The following is a 13,343-nucleotide window of genomic DNA, read 5'->3' as shown; positions in this document are numbered from 1 at the left end:
TACGACAAAAGCAGTACACCTCGAGCTATGTACTAATCTGACAAAAGAGGCTTTTCTCGCGGCATTTGCTCGCTTCGTCGGAGGACGTGGTTTTTTGTCAAAACTCATGAGCGACAATTACAAGACATTTATAGGAGGTCAAAGAGCCACTGAAAAACAGTTTGTGGACTTTATCAAGCAAGTTTCACCTTATATTGTACAAAAGTACGCTCCCAAAGGATGGCAGTTCATCCCTCCAAGCACTTCTCATATGGGTGGTTTATGGGAATCAGCGGTAAAAAGCTTTAAATCCCACTTTAAAAAAGTAGCTGGAAACTACAAATTTAACTTTGAAGAATTTACAACATTATCAATTCGTATTGAAGCCGTTCTCAATTCACGGCCATTGACGACACTCTCGCAAGATCACTCAGATCTAACAGCTCTTACACCAGGGCACTTTCTCAAAGGAACACCCATTCTGGCCATATCTGAGCCAGGCTTGGAGTCGCTTTCCTTACTAAATAGATGGGAAAAAATTCTTCATCATGATTTCAGCCGCCGATGGAAGGAGGAGTATATAAAGGACCTTCACAAAAGGTACCGCTGGAAAACTCCCGAAAAGTCGCCAAAGCTTGCAGATCTTGTCCTAATAGATGAAGACTGTCTCACCCCTACAGAATGGCGGCTGGGTCGCCTAGAGAAGCTACATCACGGCTCCGACGGTCACATACGAGTAGTTGACCTCCGTACTCAAAAAGGAACTCTAACAAGACCGCTCGTTGAACTATGCTTCTTACCAACCGCAGATAATAACGAAAATGCGCATAATAAACATTCCGTACAATAATACCGACACGCAGAAATTGAAAAATCTGCCTAATAACTAAAACCGAAATCAATCGCATATATGATAAATCATAAAGATACTACAAAATAATGGGTAGATCACAAACTCTGACAAACCAAATAAAGTTGGTTACAACTCGCACAATTTCATAATCTATAGTAATGAGTTGCAACTAAACACGACTTTTTCTCCATACGGGCAAATATGGATGCAGAAAATAATCGACCTCCAACGCCAACAATGCGATCGGCCATCAGTGTGCCCCGTCCTGTGGTTGCCCCAACACTGGCACCCCGAACAACTACCGCAACAACACCGTCAACTTCCGCTCGTAGAATCGTACGAGCCCCAACTACAACACCGTCATCACCAGCGGAGCCACCCCCACCGAGGGCAATACTGTGGGCTGTTCAAGGGGTTGTCACCAATACAACGACAGCAAATAGCACAGGCGCATGCGCATTGCCACAATTGTCTGGCGCCCACGCACGCAACTCATGAATGTGATTCAAGGGCTTTGTGCCACATCTGTGACAGGCAGCATCACACGCTGCTCCACCGCACTTCGAGACGTGAGGTCGGCCGGGCACCTGCACCTCGCAGCCGCGGCACGACCACACCGCAGCAAACTAGCCGTGTGGCACGTCGGCGAAGACCGGCACCTCCCCCTGAGTCCCGTCAGCGCAATGTAGCCTCGATAAGGTGTTATCAAAGGCCGCAGCATCGACGTACTTCCGGGTTCAGCAACGTTGTGGCAACGTTGCAGCAGCTTCAGCGATTGCTAGTCTGAACATTCGCCTTGGGGGCGCCGGGATGGCTAAATGAGTTAAGCTTCCCGCACTCACGCGCCACTACACCACGCATCACACCACTCACAAGGAACACTGGCCCAGACACCACACCTGAAGACAGCAGTTTCCCCACACACCACACATTAATTGGAAGCAGCAGAAAACACCACATACATACACCAATACACGCAGCTACCAATCCACCACCGAGCAAAAAGCTTCATCCTGGAAGTGAACACACCACTTCGATCACGAATTTCGATTAGAAAACATCGGCCATCTTTTTTGGCATTTCTCCGTATTTTGGTCAGCGCGCAGCAGTTCAACCGATATTATCATATTTTCGAGTTTTTTATATAATTTCATAAACATTCAACCTGCACTGGTATCCGACCAGTGATTCCATCAATTTAGTTTTACACACCTACATTGTTACGCCTCCACTGGTATCCGACCAGGGAGTTTTTTATTATAACGTTTACCATCAGCCTTAAATAAAATTGTGATCCCTGCTTTAGTAAAACTTTGCGTTCTGAAAGTATTCTTTCCGGAGGGGGTGTGAAAAGTAAGTGAAAAGGGAAGTGGTAAATTATATATATTTTTTGTAAGCAACTCAAATACAAAATGTTCAAAATAAATAAATTTTACATAAATTTAGCAAATATTCTCATACAAACATATATTTTAATTTTTATTGGTAATTATGTTTTTTAACTATCTTATAGAAAACTTAGTATTTGTTATGGACATATTTATTTTCATTCAAGTATAAAAATATCTCTTAATAATGAAATGTAATAGAGTTTTGTGACTGTCACTTAAAATCTCAAATTTAGGGACTTGTGACTGTATCACAGTACAGAATCACACGCTAAGTTTACTCAAATGATTGAGAATTGACATGAATGATTTTATATGAGTTTTGTTGTATATCTAATAGCTTATAATTCATTGTATATAGCCAAATTGATGTTTTTTTTGTAAATTTCAATATATTTGGAATCTTTTTAATTCAAAAAAACTTGAATAATGTGAAAATAATTTTTTTTTTTGTTGACAAAACATTCAAAATTTTATTACTTATATCAATATTTACGGGCGGATACAGGTTAGAATTTCGGGAGGGCGCCAGCATTTGTGTCTGGCAAAGTACCGAGTACGTGAAGGAGGATATGAATCGTCGGATATATATCCTTAACGCAAGTGCTGAGGGTTTCTAAAACAGAAAGCACTTGTATTCTCGTAGTCATTTTCATTATCCGTTCTTGCTGCCAAAGTGCTACTCCTGCTTTGAGTTGAGTTTTTTGAAGTTCTTTGTTTCCTGACAAGATTTTCTCAAAACGTTTAACTAGGCATTTAATGAGTACAGTTAAATCCTTTTCTTCCACATGTATGTCAAAAATCGGAAAACCGCGTTTTTAATTCTTGCATGACCGTATCAATAAGTGAAATGTATGCAGAAACCTTCACAGCTTTGAGATGGATGATTGTTTAGATGACTCTGACGACCAAATGTTCTGGGTTTATTCACTTCAACATCTAATATTTCAGCCATCTGTGTAGCATTTGAAAAAATTTCATTAAAGTGATGATCAGCATGCATTCTTCGTGTGTTCAATGTTGCAATCAATGTTGTTATGACGTTTGATGCTTTCGCAAGGTCACTTTATTCCTATTGCAGAACCACACTAAGTGGCTGCGTCAGTGTCAAAACATCACTGAGACAGAAAATTCCAATAATAAATTCGAAGTTGCACAAAACTGTGGCTAGATTCGACGCTTTTGCTGCATTCGTTCTGTTCTTCCAGTCGCTTATTTTTGTCACTGCTTGACCGATTTCTGCAAGGGCGACTGTGAATTGAAGAACGGCATCATATCTTTGTACCCACCTTGTCTCTCAAAACTGCACAATATTTTTGCCCAAGAATTGAGCTAAGGCAGTCTTACGTTTCGGTCTTGAAATTTGGAAAAATGTTGTAACCTCTCTGAATATTTCAGATATCTTTCCAAAGAAAGCAATTTAGACAAATTTCGAAATGCTGCTGTTCAATTAATGGGAAAAACATGATATCATCTCAGCGTTTGTAGCTTCTTTTTGTATTTCCTTCACGGCTCCGAAATCTCCCAACGTAACAAAACAACCATCAATACCTATTGCAATGCATTTCCGAACATCCAGCCCCATATCTTTCATGACCATCTGTTCTAACACAGCTCCCGTTAGTGATATCTCCTCGTGGTTGTTTTCTTCAATACATACATTTGCATTCGTGCTCGGTTCTTGATCAGTACCTAAAGAGTCTTTTGGTTCATTTTAATAAGTATATTTCATAAGTTCACCGAAAGTATCTATGAACGTCACAAAATCCTCCCTGATGACAGGTTCATTTGAATACTCTCCAATGAATAATTAAACCTTAAATTTACAATATTACTATAAATATACAAACGATTGTACATTTATTCGTCAGTTAATTTCGTAAAATGGTATTGCAAAAATTATTTTTTCATTCCTGAGCCTTCCCAGCTGTATATGGAGTTTCGTCAAAAATTACAGCGTAGAAGCCGGACTCATTAACACGTTTGAGAATTTTATTGATTAACTAGCAGACCCCGCAAGCGTTTTCTTGCGTGAAATTGTGTGTTTTGAAATGAAAAAAAATTAAATGTACTATATTTTGTGTTTAAATCATTTATTTGCGATTTTTCTAGATTGTTTTCAATGTAGCGCAGCTTGATAAACAAGATTATTTTGTTTCTGTTCCGGTGCGTAAATGTATAGAGAGGAAGGGTTTCGAACTAATGAACACGCTACGTATAGCAGGCCATGTGAAAAACATGGCATTTCCAGATTTATGCCACACACTTGACTTCTTGTCATTTCAAATGCAATTTTCCCTGGAAACTGTATAGGTTTAAACTGAAATGGCAAATCGTTAGAACTCATAGGAACTCGTAGAATCAAGCATTCGATAGCTGCATCACAATCAGTTGTTGTTCCATTACACAGTTTCGGCGCATGAAGATTGCGAAACATAATAATGACAGATCCAACTTTGAGACGCAAATGAAGCGGCGGCATATCAAGCCTCTCCAAATAATTTGGAAATTCCACTGGATAATTCACGGCTTCGTCTTCATTGTCAAGATGACCGGAATTTGCCCATTTCCAATTATTAGTGAATACAATGTAAAATGTCTTCGGCAATGTAATTTTGGTATCCCATAATTGACACAGATTTGAAGGCTGATATGTTGAAATGATCATCGCGAAAAGTGTGCGAACTTCAGTGGCATGCAAAGTAGCTATCACATCGTCTATCGTTTGATTCCAGCGTTTACCAGTTTCCAGCAATTGTAATTTACACACACCATACCATTCACAGTACGCAATGACTCAAATGAAGTTGAACCGTTGATTAATCAATAGCAACCGAAGGTAGTCGTTTTTCGGGTGGATTGTGTAAATTCATCCTAATGCATTAGTTAAGAACACACCTGAATGTCCACCTATTGGTTGGCCTTGTTTTCTGTATAAACATTTCTTCGACGATGCATCTCATGTATAATATCAAGTCATTTCCGAATAGAGCAATTTTCTCGCAAATGGATCCTTGACGCAGGTCGAGAAAATACTCGTCAATGTCGATTTTATCGGAGCGGTGTTTCCGTTGTCTGTACATAATTCTTTGGGTTGAAATACACACTTTGGCCTTCTCCAAAAGAACTGCGAGATGCACAACAGTCGGAAAAGGTTCATGAATTGCAAAAGTAAATATCCTACAAAGCGCTTCATTGCAGTTCATTTATCGACCCATTTGATAATTTCTGATCTCATCTCGTTCAAGGCCAATAAACGCCATTTTGCTTTCTTTGGTAACGTACTTGCAAACATATTTGATCGATTTCACCAAACAGCAATACTCAATTTTGATTGATATGAAGTGAGATGTGGTGTCCGCAAGGTCCATGAACCATATTGGATTTCATCACTTCGTATAATACTGGATCTTTCTCTACATCAGAAATTTCCGCAAAAATGATTTCATCAATTTCATCTGGTGTAACCACCATCCACCATCCAAAAAAAAATGCGTGCATGTGGCAAACCTCTCTTTTGCCACTAAATAGAGTACATCTAGCATCTAACAGCACCACATATACGTTGTTTCAAGATAAAGTCCATCAAACATCGTAGTTGTTGTTTGAAAAGTCGTGCTGCAACATCGTGATGATCGCTTGCTGACTGACAGCGATCCATAATTCCACACGTAGGATACGATGACTCCTGGGAGTACTCGTTCATTTGTCTTGCTTGGGCTGCCATACGTTGATGGAAAAAAGAACACCGACCGATATTAGCGCGGTCTTTTCGTGACTTCGTAGCAAATTTCAATCAGTAATTGATCACTTTGTGTGAAACACATATAAAGTTTTCACTGAATAATTTTCAATAATTTACCTTTTGAATAGCCGGAATAAAAAAGCAAGCGACCCAAATTGAACGATTCAAATAATTTACAAATATTGAAAAACAAAATAAAAAAATTTAAAAAACAAAAGTTGTGGAAAGAAGTTAATTTTCGGAATTGTCCTATTTTCCGACTTTTAGGGGTATGGAAAATAGATAGTAGCCGATTCTCAGACCTACTGAATACGCATATAAAATTTGGTAAAAATCGGTAAAGCCGTTTCGGAAGACTACGGTAACTAACATTGTGACATGGATATTTTATATATTAGATATATTGGTACTGTAAATATAAGTAACGAAATATTTGTAAAAGTATGTTTTCGTTTACTTTAAATAGTTTCTATATAGTATCCTTTTATTGAAAAAAAAACTTCACATATTGTATTTATTGTGACTTAAAAATATGCTTCTTAAACAATAAGAGATCATTTATATTAATTTTTATAGGAAACGGTTATAAATCATTTTGCTTATACGTAATAAAATATATGTAAATTCAAAATATCGTATAAAACGTGAACATCTTATTTAAAAAAACATATGGAACGGAGGCATCCTACTGTTCAATTGGAAATGGTAATATAACTTTGAAATTATATCAAATTGGTATTGTGAAAATGTTTTTGCGGCCGGAAAATGCCAGCGCCGCAAAATGCGCCTATTACTTTTGAAGAGGATATTTCATCAACTTCTACTGCATTACCAAAGCCTTTAACTCAAACCAAGCTTTCAAATGTCGGGCGGCTAAAATCAAAAAGTGAAATTACAAACAATTTATTGTTGCAGCTCTTTACGGGGGATTTGCAACCTTTTTCTATAGTTGAGGGCAAAGGTTTTCGGGAATTTGTAACAGCCCTAAATTCATCTTATGACATTCCTGGCAGACGTGTGATTTCAAAATCAAAGGTTCCTGCATTGTATGAGGAATGTAAACTTAAAGTGCGAGAAATGATTAGGAAAGAGGAAAAGTTTTGCATCACCAATGTTTGTTGGACATCGCGCAACACATCTAATTTCATTGCTGTAACGGCACATTATGTCTCCGAAAATTTTGAATTAACGTCAGTACTTTTATCGTCATCTCAACTAAAGCGAAATCATAGAGCTGAAAACTCAGGTGAGGCGATACAACAAATCGTAAGTGATTGGAAAATTAACGACAATCTATTGCTAGCTGTTTCAGACAATGCTGATGAAGAACCTCTAAATTAATTAAACAGATTGAAACGAGGTGGAACTCCACACTGCACTGCAAACCATCTAGAGATGCTACAGTAAGCATTAGGGGTGAAACGTATTGCAAGGCTTCACTGGTAATACCAATATATAGACACTTGCGAACTGAAATATTTTCAAACACCTTAAAAAAATGATTGAAATTTTTGTAAATGTAATTAGAGAACGTTTTAGCAGTTTGCAACACAGCAATACATTTACGATAGATACTTTTCTCGACCCCAGATTCAAATTAGTGGCGTTGGCTGATGAATCGGCAGCATTTAATAATTATAAAAAAATATATAAAACATTATCTAATAGAAATGCAAAGGAAAGAAATAGAATTTCAGACTGAAAGAACAGAACAAAATGTAAAACAATTAATATTAATATGGAGTTCTTTCGATAAATACGCTAATGAACATAAACCACATAGTTAGTAGCGTAGAAACAAAAGCCATTATTGAAATTCAGCGCTATTTGGAAGATGGGCTGGTTAGTTGCGAATCATTTCATTGGCGGCTTGAAAATAAATACAGATACCCTAAAATGGCAGAATTAGCAAAAAAGTATTCATGTGGTTTAGCCTCCTCCGTTCCTTACGAGAGAATTTTTTCCAAAGCTGGGCAGATTGTAAATGATCGTCGGTCAAGATTAAGCGAAAGGAATACTGAAATATTGTTGTTTTTTAATGCAAATGAGAAATTTTTATAATCCTAATGCTTTAGCCTTCTTTTTTATTTAATGTAATTATTTTTAACACTAGGCGTGTTTTATTTGACCACCCAATTAAGCTTTCAGCTTATTTTGTAGGGAAGACTTAGTCAACATAATTACGTTGTCTTGTCATAAGCTTTCATAGCTTGTATATTGGACTAGAGGCATTGCCAGTTAAAATGCTTTTTTCATTCACAATAGCTATGATTTTTCTCAAAAAAAGTAGTTGGCAATAACGACAACCCTTATTTTGACAGATAAAAATGCAAACAAATGAAAAATATGTATATAAATGAAAAGTATAGAAGTGCACGAAATGGAAAATTTTATAAAAGATGCGGTAAGTAGGGATTTTAAATTAAAATTAAGACAAAATTAAATTTGCGTATTTTCCAGTTGCTTGGTACTATGTACACAAATTCAAATGATGAAGAGGATAAGGAAATATTGACCATCCTTGCTGGTTTAGCTGCTGAATCAAGTTCGTCATCGGAGGATTCAGAACAAGAGCGTATAGAGCATCCGAAATGCTCTAATTTTGTGGACGCCATTGATAATTTTGAAGATGAGGATTTCAAATCACACTTTTGTTTGAGCCGCACCACTTTAGATTACTTAATAGGTATGCTTTGTTTTTGTTATGAGACTTTTCTGTAAGGGTATTTTTTACAGGAAGATATGAAGAAAGTGAACGAACCCCTTTTGCTACGAAGTCCGGAAAAGCCAAAATTCCTGCTAAAACAGTGATGTACATGTATGTACGGTATTTAAGTAATACAATTACCTACAGACAACTAGAGTGCTAAAAAGGTCAGCATTTTATAGAAAATCGGAAAGTAATATGGAAAGTTTATTTCCAAATTCTACATTTATTCTCGGGGACTCGGCATACCCTTACAGAAATTGGGTCGGCTTTAGTATACCGTCCCAGGATTTCGGGAAAAAAATTGGTATGGTCGGATAGAGGAGATTCTCCTGATCACGAATATATATGTTTATAGCCGCAGGAAGATTATAGTTTTCGAAATATTTGCGTTTAAAATTTAAAATTTGCAATATTTTAAAAACATTTTTTCTATATTTAAAATTAATTTTGCACTTATATTTTTCAATTTTATATACACTAACACATCACTAATTCGTTTGTACACATTTATTTTATATCATATATTGCAAAAATAGCTTTTATTATACATTTAAATTATTGTTGAATTATGACTATTTAATAATAAAAAATTAATTTTAAACTGTCAAATGATAAGTGTTACCTTATCGACATCATTTGTAAAAATATATTTTTCAAATAATTAGTGTTAACGTACTAAAATATTTTACAAACTAAAACAAAAAAAAAATAAAAATAAATATTGTACCCTAAATAAAGGAAACATAATCGTTGATAAACAATAAAAAATTTATAAAAAATAAAAAGAAATATTATACCCTAAATGAAGGAAACTTAATCGTTGATAAACAATAAAAAATTTAAGCGGCCTGAAGGCTCGCCTCTAGGGGAATAAAAAAATGTATACACCTGGTGTTGGACCGACCAGGGTTATTTTTTTTGAAGAGCGACCGAAGGCCGCCCACGCAAAAAGGAGTTCTACGCGAAAAAAAATCTGATACACCCCGGTGTTTGTTCGACCAGGCCGCCCACGCAAAAAGGAGTTCTACGCGAAAAAAATTTGGTACACCCCGGTGCGGGACCGACCAGGGTTATTTTTTTTGAAGCGCGGCCGAAGGCCGCCCACGCCAAAGGGAGTTATACGCGAAAAAAAATCTGATACACTCCGGTGTTTGTTCGATCAGGCCGCCCACGCAAAAAGGAGTTCTACGCGAAAAAAATGTAATACACCCCAGAGTTGGGCTGACTAGGTTTATTTTTTTTATAGGTTGTTGATTCTCGTAGTTGGGGTATAATCTGTTCACTTTATTACAAATGATGTCGATAAGGTAACACTTATCATTTGACAGTTTGAAATTAATTTGTTATTATTAAATAGTCATAATTCAACAATAATTTAAATGTATAATAAAAGCTATTTTCGCAATATCTATATATATAAAATTAAGTTCCAAAACTTCCTGTTCGCATACTCCTCCTAGACGGCTTGCCCGATTTCAATGAAATTTTCAGGGGTGATTGGGGTCTGTTTCGAGGGTGCACATAAGAAATTTAATGCGTGTATCATTGCACGTTTTGCAAAAAAAAAAGAAACAACTGGCGGATGTTTACAATTAATAAAACACATTGACATCGCATGTTGATTGTTTTTGCCTGTCATTCGTTCTTTCTATGGATGACTGTCAAGCTAACAAGACATACAGAACGTAAGTGTTCCGAATGCACTGAGTGTATCAAAAAAAATGTTTCAACATTGTGTGTATTTTTATCAGATTTCAACGTGATTAATATTCTGCGTACAACACTAAGCAAGTGAGTATTGTTGTTGTTTCATATGTGATGCCATGCGGCTCGATTGTCGCTTGAAAATGCGCGGTGTGTGTAAAAAAAAGTGTTTCAACATTGTGTGTTTTTTCCAGATTTAATTCCATCGATTTGCTACATTTATTCGAACCGATTTTGTGTTTTTCTGCTGACCGTGCAACACACACAAAGCAAGTGAGTATTGTTATTGTTTCGTAAGTGCTTCCATGCGGTTCGGAAATTCACTGTTGGTGGGTCTTATTGCATATGCCTGTGTGGGTAAAATACATAGTTTAAGATGTAGTTTTAGGTTAATTTTTCCATTTTTATTTATGTACTTCAAATATGCATACTCTAGCACGACCACCGGGGACAACACTAACTACCTTTTTCGAGTTGTGTGAAAACGATGAATTTGCAAGAACATTGCTATATTCCGAAATACCACAATATTTCACTTGGAATCCATCATCGAAAACATTTCAACGACGAAAGCAAGGGGAGCGTGTTTACGCATTTACACCATCCATCCGAACAACGCCGAATGTTTTTATTTGCGTCTGCTATTAGTCAACGTGCGCGGACCAAGATCATTTGATGATTTGAAAACTGTTGACGGTCAGTTGTGTGCGACGTATCGTGAAGCATCTCAGCGATTGCATTTGTTAGAAGATGATATGCATTGGGACACCGCACTTCATGACGCATCACTCACATCTCATCCAAAACAAATACGCGTACTATTCGCCATAATAATATCTACATGCCTTCCGTCAAATCCGCAATAACTGTGGAATAAGTACAAAGACTGCATGACCGAGTACTTATTAATTTTGGCGCGTAATCGAGCATCGGACGCAGACTTGCTATATACGTTACAAATGTATAATTCTGCTTTGATATTGGTTGAAGATCTGTGCCTTACAATTGCGAATAAGGCATTAGCGCAACTTGGCATTACTGCGCCCAGTCATTGACCATTAGCTTCAACGTGAACAACAATACGATTGCAATGAATTGCGTGCTTTCATACAAGCTAACATTTTTTTTTTTTTTTAATTGGCATAGACACCGCTTACGCGATTATAGCCGAGTTAACAACAGCGCGCCAGTCGTTTCTTCTTTTCGCTACGTGGCGCCAATTGGATATTCCAAGCGAAGCCAGGTCCTTCTCCACTTGGTCCTTCCAACGGAGTGGAGGTCTTCCTCTTCCTCTGCTTCTCCCGGCGGGTACTGCGTCGAATACTTTCAGAGCTGGAGTGTTTTCGTCCATCCGGACAACATGACCTAGCGAGCGTAGCCGCTGTCTTTTAATTCGCTGAACTATGTCGATGTCGTCGTATATCTCGTACAGCTCATCGTTCCATCGAATGCGGTATTCGCCGTGGCTAACGCGCAAAGGACAACAAATCTTTCGCAGAACTTTTCTCTCGAAAACTCACAACGTCGACTCATCCGTTGTTGACATCGTCCAAGACTCTGCACCATACAGCAGGACGGGAATTATGAGTGACTTATAGAGTTTGGTTTTTGTTTGTCGAGAGATTACTTTGCTTCTCAATTGCCTACTCAGTCCGAAGTAGCACCTGTTGGCAAGAATTATCCTGCGTTGGATTTCTTGGCTGACATTGTTGGTGGTGTTAATAATGGTTCCTAAATAGACGAAATTATCTACAACTTCAAAGTTATGACTGTCAACAGTGACGTGAGTGCCAAGTCGCGAGTGCGACGACTGTTTGTTTGATGACAGGAGATATTTCGATTTGCCCTCATTCACTGCCAGACCCATTTTCTGTGCTTCCTTGTCCAGCCTGCAGAAAGCAGAACTAACGGCGCGGGTGTTGAGGCCGATGATATCGATATCATCGGCATACGCCAGCAGCTGTACACTCTTATAGAAGATGGCACCTTCTCTATTTAGTTCTGCAGCTCGAACTATTTTCTCCAAAAGCAGGTTGAAAAAGTCACACGATAGGGAATCGCCTTGTCTGAAACCTCGTTTGGTATCGAACGGCTCGGAGAGGTCCTTCCCGATCCTGACGGAGCTTTTGGTGTTACTCAACGTCAGTTTACACAGCCGTGTTAGTTTTGCGGGGATACCAAATTCAGACATCGCGGCATAAAGGCAGCTCCTTTTCGTGCTGTCGAAAGCAGCTTTGAAATCGACGAAGAGGTGGTGTGTGTCGATTCTTCTTTCACGGGTCTTTTCCAAGATTTGGCGTATGGTGAATATCTGGTCGGTTGTTGATTTTCCAGGTCTGAAGCCACACTGATAAGGTTCAATCAGTTTGTTGACGGTGGGCTTTAATCTTTCACACAATACGCTCGATAGAACCTTATATGCGATGTTGAGGAGGCTAATCCCACGGTAGTTGGCGCAGATTGTGGGGTCTCCTTTTTTATGGATTGGGCATAGCACACTTAAATTCCAATCGTCGGGCTTTCGTCCGACCATATTTTACAAAGAAGCTGATGCATGTACCTTATCAGCTCTTCGCCGCCGTGTTTGAATAGCTCGGCCGGCAATCCGTCGGCCCCTGCCGCTTTGTTGTTCTTCAGGCGGGCAATTGCTATTCGAACTTCTTCATGGTCGGGCAATGGAACGTCTGCTCCATCGTCATCGATTGGGGAATCAGGTTCGCCATCTCCTGGCGTTGTACGTTCACTGCCATGTTCTCTCCATAATTTAAGTATGCTCTGGGCATCGGTCACTAGATCACCTTTAGGGGTTCTACAAGAGTATGCTCCGATCTTGAAACCTTCTGTATGCCGCCGCATTTTTTCGTTGAATTTTCGAGCATTAGCCCTGTCGGCCAGCTTATCAAGCTGTTCATACTCACGCATTTCAGCCTCTTTCTTCTTCTGTCTACAAATGCGTCTCGCTTC

The sequence above is a fragment of the Bactrocera neohumeralis genome, unplaced genomic scaffold (assembly GCF_024586455.1).
Source record: "Bactrocera neohumeralis isolate Rockhampton unplaced genomic scaffold, APGP_CSIRO_Bneo_wtdbg2-racon-allhic-juicebox.fasta_v2 cluster10, whole genome shotgun sequence".
NCBI lineage: Eukaryota > Metazoa > Arthropoda > Insecta > Diptera > Tephritidae > Bactrocera > Bactrocera neohumeralis.
This window is presented reverse-complemented; position numbering follows the sequence as displayed.